The sequence below is a fragment of the Cricetulus griseus genome (genome assembly GCF_003668045.3).
Source record: "Cricetulus griseus strain 17A/GY chromosome 1 unlocalized genomic scaffold, alternate assembly CriGri-PICRH-1.0 chr1_0, whole genome shotgun sequence".
In the NCBI taxonomy this organism is placed as follows: domain Eukaryota; kingdom Metazoa; phylum Chordata; class Mammalia; order Rodentia; family Cricetidae; genus Cricetulus; species Cricetulus griseus.
Genome location: NW_023276806.1, coordinates 84,647,394 through 84,653,393, shown reverse-complemented (window position 1 = coordinate 84,653,393; position 6,000 = coordinate 84,647,394).

Here is a 6,000-nt window from a genome sequence, read left to right as displayed (position 1 = left end):
TGGCACTCGCTCTGAGACCATGCTGGCCTCAAACTCACAGAGATCCGCCTGCCTCTGCCTCCTGAATGCTGGGATTAAAGGTGTACGCCACCAACGCCCAGTTGCAATTTATTTTATTAATTCTTTGACAACTTAGTACATGTATCTTGATCACTTTCACACTCCCCCAACTCCTCCTGAGTCCACAGCTCCACCTTCCTGTATTCCCTCCCAGCTTCACAGCCTCATTTTTTGTTGTTCTTTTCTTTTTTATTTGAATTAGAAACAAGATTGTTTTACATGTCAATCCCAGTTCCCTCTCCCTCCCCTCCTCCCCTACCACCACCCCCCAACTAAAACCCTATCCATCACATATCCTTTCTGCTCCCCAGGGAGGGTGAGGCCTTCCATAGAGGGCCATCAGAGTCTATCATATCCTTTGGGATAGAACCTAGGCCCACCTCCATGTGTCTTGGCTTGGCTCAGGGAGTATCCCTCTATGTGGATTAGGCTCCCAAAGTGCACACCGATGCTAGGGATAAGTACAGAACTACTACCGGAGGTCCCGTAGATTTCTGAGGTCTCCTCACTGAAACCCACATTCCTGGGGGTCTGGATCAGTTCCACGCTGGTATCCCAGCTATAAGTCTGGGGAGCAAGAGCTCCCCGTTGTTCAGGTCAGCTGTTTCTGTGGGTTTCACCAGCCTGGTCTGGACCCCTTTGCTCATCACTCGTTCTTCTCTGCAACTGGATTCCAGTTCAGTTCAGTGATTAGTTGTGGGTGTCTGCTTCTACTTTCACCAGCTGCTGGATGAAGGCTATAGGATGGCATATAAAGCAGTCATCAATCTAATTATCAGGGGAGGGCATTTAAGGTTGTTTTTTATAACCCACTGAATCAAATTAATGTTGCTCATATGGCCATCCACTGGGGTGTGGTCAACCTGCCAGGTACCATACCCCCAGAAAACTGATTCTCCCTCTCCTAGCAGCCATCAACTGTCAATGGGGTCAATACTTTCTCAGAGGGAAGTGAGAGCTTGTCAGCCCATTCTCCCTCCATGATGGAATGTTGACTGGCTTGACCTCCTGAAGGCAAACACAGATGCTGTGAGCACATGACTACAATGGTCTGTCACATCCAGAAGACACTGTTCTGTCCTGGTCTTTGGCTGCTTCTGGCTTCTATAATCTGAAATCCCTTCTTAAATGTCCCCTGAGCCTTGAGGGAAAGGCTCTGATACAAATGTTCCATGTATGGCTCAGCACTTCACAGACTCTTAGCCTCTGTGCTTTGACCCGTCATGTGTTTCTGAGTTAACCACCATCCACTAGATACTTTTAGCACATTTGTTTGTTTGTTTGTTTGTTTGTTTTTCGAGACAGGGATTCTCTGTGTAGCTTTGGAGCCTATCCTGGCACTCGCTCTGGAGACCAGGCTGGCCTTGAACTCACAGAGATCCTCCTGCCTCTGCCTCCCGAGTGCTGGGATTAAAGGGGTGTGCCACCAACACCCAGCGATACTCCACATTTTAATATTTGTCCTAAACTTATTTCTGAATGAGAGATTGTAGTTGTGCATGAGGGTATTCATTGTTTATTATTTAACAGAGGTAGAAATATTCTCCATCCTTTGGAAAAGGTGTTATTAAGACATAAGTTAAGACTGAGCAGGGGCACAAATTACAGACCACAGCTATGATTCAATATGGTACTGTAATCAGAAAACCTAGATTGTAATGCAAAGGCCACTTCCCACTATTAAATCTTGGGTAAATTAACTTGAGACTTTTCCTCATCTACAAATGAAGATAATTACTGTTTCTATCTCCTGCTATGAAATTAAATGCTAAGCACAAGGCCTGGCAGCATAAACATTCAGTATATCCTGCTGGAATGCCTACGCGCCTTCCTAGACTGATCACCCTGCCCCAGAAAAGAAACTGTGGGAAGATTTTACACTCTCTTTTAAATAGCCTGCCATCGTCATTCAAGTCTAAAATTGTCAGTTTCAAACAAGAGTGTTCTTCATTGTAAATCTTCAACCAGCACCTTTTCAGACTCAAGGGCAAACAAAATCTAAAAACCTGAGGGGGGAGGGAGAGATGGAAGGAGGGAAGGAAGAAGAGAGGGAGAAAGAGAAGAGCCCAAGTATATGTACCATCTCCATATCCATAGACTTCATTTGTAGAGCAGGTTTATCTTCACAGCAAAGTTAAGCCAACAGTGCAGAGGTTCCATACCCCCAGCCACATGTCAATCCCACATCAGCAACGGTGTGCCCTCTTGAAACTGAGTTATGTAGGTGGAATTTTTAAAGATCCAAAGAAATGGGTACTTCTGTCTTGAATATGATGTTCAATTGCATACCCATCAGGAAAGTGTTTGCTTACAAAATTTATCTTTGAAGAATTTCTGTTTGGGGCTGGCAGACCAGTGACACAATACTTGCCTCGAATGCAACCGGGTTTCAGGTTTGCTCCCCAGGTTTGCAAAAGAAAATATTTACATTTTCATTTCATGTGTAAACTAACAATGACAACTACTTATTGATTACATAATCTGTATGATTTGTAGTCTGTCTATTTGTTGCCTATATAATCATAAATTCTGAGCCAGTTCTCTAGACCTATGAGCTTTATCTTGAACCTTTCTGACTAATAAATGCAAGATTCTAAAAAAATTTTAAAAAATGGGTTTGAGACAGGGTCTTATGTAATCCAGGCTAGTCTTGATTTCTGATCCTCCTGCCTCCAACTCCTGAATGCTGGGATTACAGACAAGGAGCCACCCATTTAATACTATACAGCCTGGGAATAGGTTGATGTCTGCTAAGCAAACAAGCTTATTTTAATCAACAGAGAAACCAACACAGCATACACAACAGGAGATCCTAGACAGGGAACAACCTTAGTTTGGAAAATAATGTATTAAGCATATGAAACTGTCCACAGTCAGACCAGATTACTCTTTCAAAAAGCGCTTCCTGGGTTGGTATATGTTCACAATGGCAAACCTGCACATTTATACTTTTGTCATCCTTTCAGCAAACAGCCTATGAATGTGCATGGGAAGGAAAAACTGTGTCCACTAGAGAGCATCCATAAAGCTGTTGCCCATAAAGTCACATTTTAACTTCAGGTGCCTGGTGCAGAGAACTCTCTGTGTCTAAAAGCATCAGTTAACAAGAGCAAGAAGCTTAAAGTTAAAAGGGGGACACTCTGAAAAATTTGTCTATATTCCCTGGAGCAGGTGAATTTCAAAGCTGGTGTTAGTTATGACTGAAATTTTCAGAAAACGAGAAAGCATTTAAAACTGAAACTGCAATTGCACTTGGAAACTTAATTTTCCAGGCTTCAACTGTGCCAAGTATCACATGGTTCATACATTTAAAAACTTTAAAATATATTTTTTTCAGTTCAGTGCAAGGGTTATTTTTAAAACCAAGGCACAGCAAGAGTAAGTGATGATAACCTTTGAAGCCAGTAGATTTGTTCATTATAACATACAAAGCAACCCTGCAGCATTTGTCTCCATTCATAGACACTACAAATATCCCCTAAGTAACTGTCAGGGAAATTGACAGGGTGTACGCATTCATTCTGTGCATCACATCCTCATTCATAACTGAGGTGGTAAAGGGGGAGACTATTGCTGGGGCCTTGAGGTGACTCGTGGCTTTGATCTGAGTTCAGCCCAGTGTCTAGAATCCAGTGTGATGCTTTTCTGCTTGAAGTAGAGAAGAACCAAACATAAGCAAAAAATTTGATAACTTGATTTGCAGTGCCAAACACATTTGAAGGGAATTAGCTTGAATGAATTAAAAAGTTTACTTCCCCAGAGGAATGTAGCTCAGTTATCAGGTAGCTTCTTAGCACACATGATGCCCTGCTTTCTATCCCCAGCTCCACACAACCTGGGTATGGAAGAGCACCTCTAATTGTGTTACTGAAGACTTAGAGCAGGAGGAACAGAAGTCCAAGGTCATCTTTGTATATATGACAAGTTTCAGGCCAGCCTGGGCTGTATGGTAACCACCCTAAGCATCTGTGACAGAGGAAACGTTGAATTGACACTTGCCAGTAAGAAAATGTACCCACGCCAGGCATCAGTGGCTCATGTCTTTAATCCCAGCACTTGGGAGGCAGAGGCAGGCAGATGTCTGTGAGTTCAGAGCCAGTTCCAGGACAGCCTCTAAAGCAATACAGAGAAACCCTGTCTCAAAAAACAAACAAAAAAAATTACCCAAATTCCCTGGAATGGATTTCACTCCAGATTTGTTGCTGGTGTGCCAGAGAAATTAGGGTAAATTATGTCTTGCATATTCTGTAGAGCTGAACCAGAGGTCCTCTAGCAGAACATATCATGAGATATTAGCAAAAGTGCCCAAACAATCTTGTTAGTGAAGTCTACCTCTAATGCATCTCTGCTTTCTAGTACCCTAACACACATCTGAAACCCCACCGCTTCTCAGCAGCATCTAGTTCATCCACACAGCAAGCATTGGGTGACATATGCTTACATAGTCAAGTTTCTATCAGGAAGGGAGAAAAGGAACAGGACTTTCAGAGAACCTGAGTTCTTTTCTGTGTTGAACTATGTTTGAGCTAAGGCCTTTCAACTTGGCAGAACTCTGCGCAATTTTTCATTCTCCAAATGTAATCTTCAGTCTCTTGCTTCTGCATGTTACAGTCTGTGACATCTCCATCCTGTATTTCTTCACTTGGCATATCCTCACTTATCCCATCAGTTAAAGACCAAACCTCACCTAGGAAACATTCCTGACTTCCCTTCTTTGCACCAAATAACTTAAATATGCTTGAGAGCACTTACTGTGTTATCTTCCCAAGTTCATTTACCATGCCTTCTCAGCTATATGCCAAAAGTTGAGCTAAGACTAAAAAAACATGCTCAACAAATGAATGAATGAATTTTCTCACCCCCAAATTGTGCTAGAATATTAGCTTATTAGGAGGAACTAAAAGGCATATTGATTCCTGTGGTTCCTAGGTACATCCTTATTTTTAATGAAAGAAGTAGAAGTAGAAGAGCGTCTAACAGTAATTTAATCAATATTTCATTAGTGAATGATTTTTTTGAATGAAAAGCTATTATTTGTATTAGGCAGTTCTATAAGTAATTAAAGTCAGAATTCCCTTAAAAGAAAATAATATTTTCAAAAGGAAAAAAGTCTATCCAGACTTATTTAGGTCCTGTTTGTAGGCTAAAAGAATCAATAGCACAAGCACACACAAGGCTTACCAACCATACAACTGTAAAAAGATGGTATCTTTAAAAATTCATCTTGTGCTTTTCCTTTTCCAACTTTCTTTTATGTGGCTACATTGCATCAAAGAAAGTAGGCTTGAGAACAAGAAAAAAAATAAAAGATTCATCTTCAATTTTTGACTCTGAGGCAGACTTTTGAAATCTGATATCCTGAGGAAGTTTCAGCAAAATTAAGAGAAATTAGATAAGGGTCAATCCACCAGCATCTGTCCTTCCCAAGGAGGACTAGAAGATATATAGATGCTCACTCAAAGTAAGGTGATGGGAAGGAAAAGATCTGAGCTAGGGTACCACAGGAAAAAAAGCTTGGTGTAGGTGAAGACTTCAATGTCAACTGACCACCAAGTTGAGTTCAGTGTGCTGAGAAAGAGAAAATCATTATCACTTGAAAAGGTTTACTGCACAGAATGTCAAGGAGGCTCTTATCAACAGCTCCTCCACCTGGACCGTTCCCAGCTTAAGCACATTTACTTGTACCCCAAGACTTCTGAGCTTCACTTGCATAGTTCCTTATATCTCAGTTATTCAAGATAGCCTAAGGTTATCTTACCAGTCTCTCTTAAACAAGAAGAGGAAGTCCTTGATTTCCAGGAGTTGCAGTCCTGTCAAGCATATATGAGGCCCTGGGTTCAATCTCCAGTGCTGAAAAAAAAAAAAAAAAAAAAAAACTCTTTGACTGCCAGTGTGGCAAAGGGGATAGAATGATATGAAAGAGAGGTATCAATTACAGGT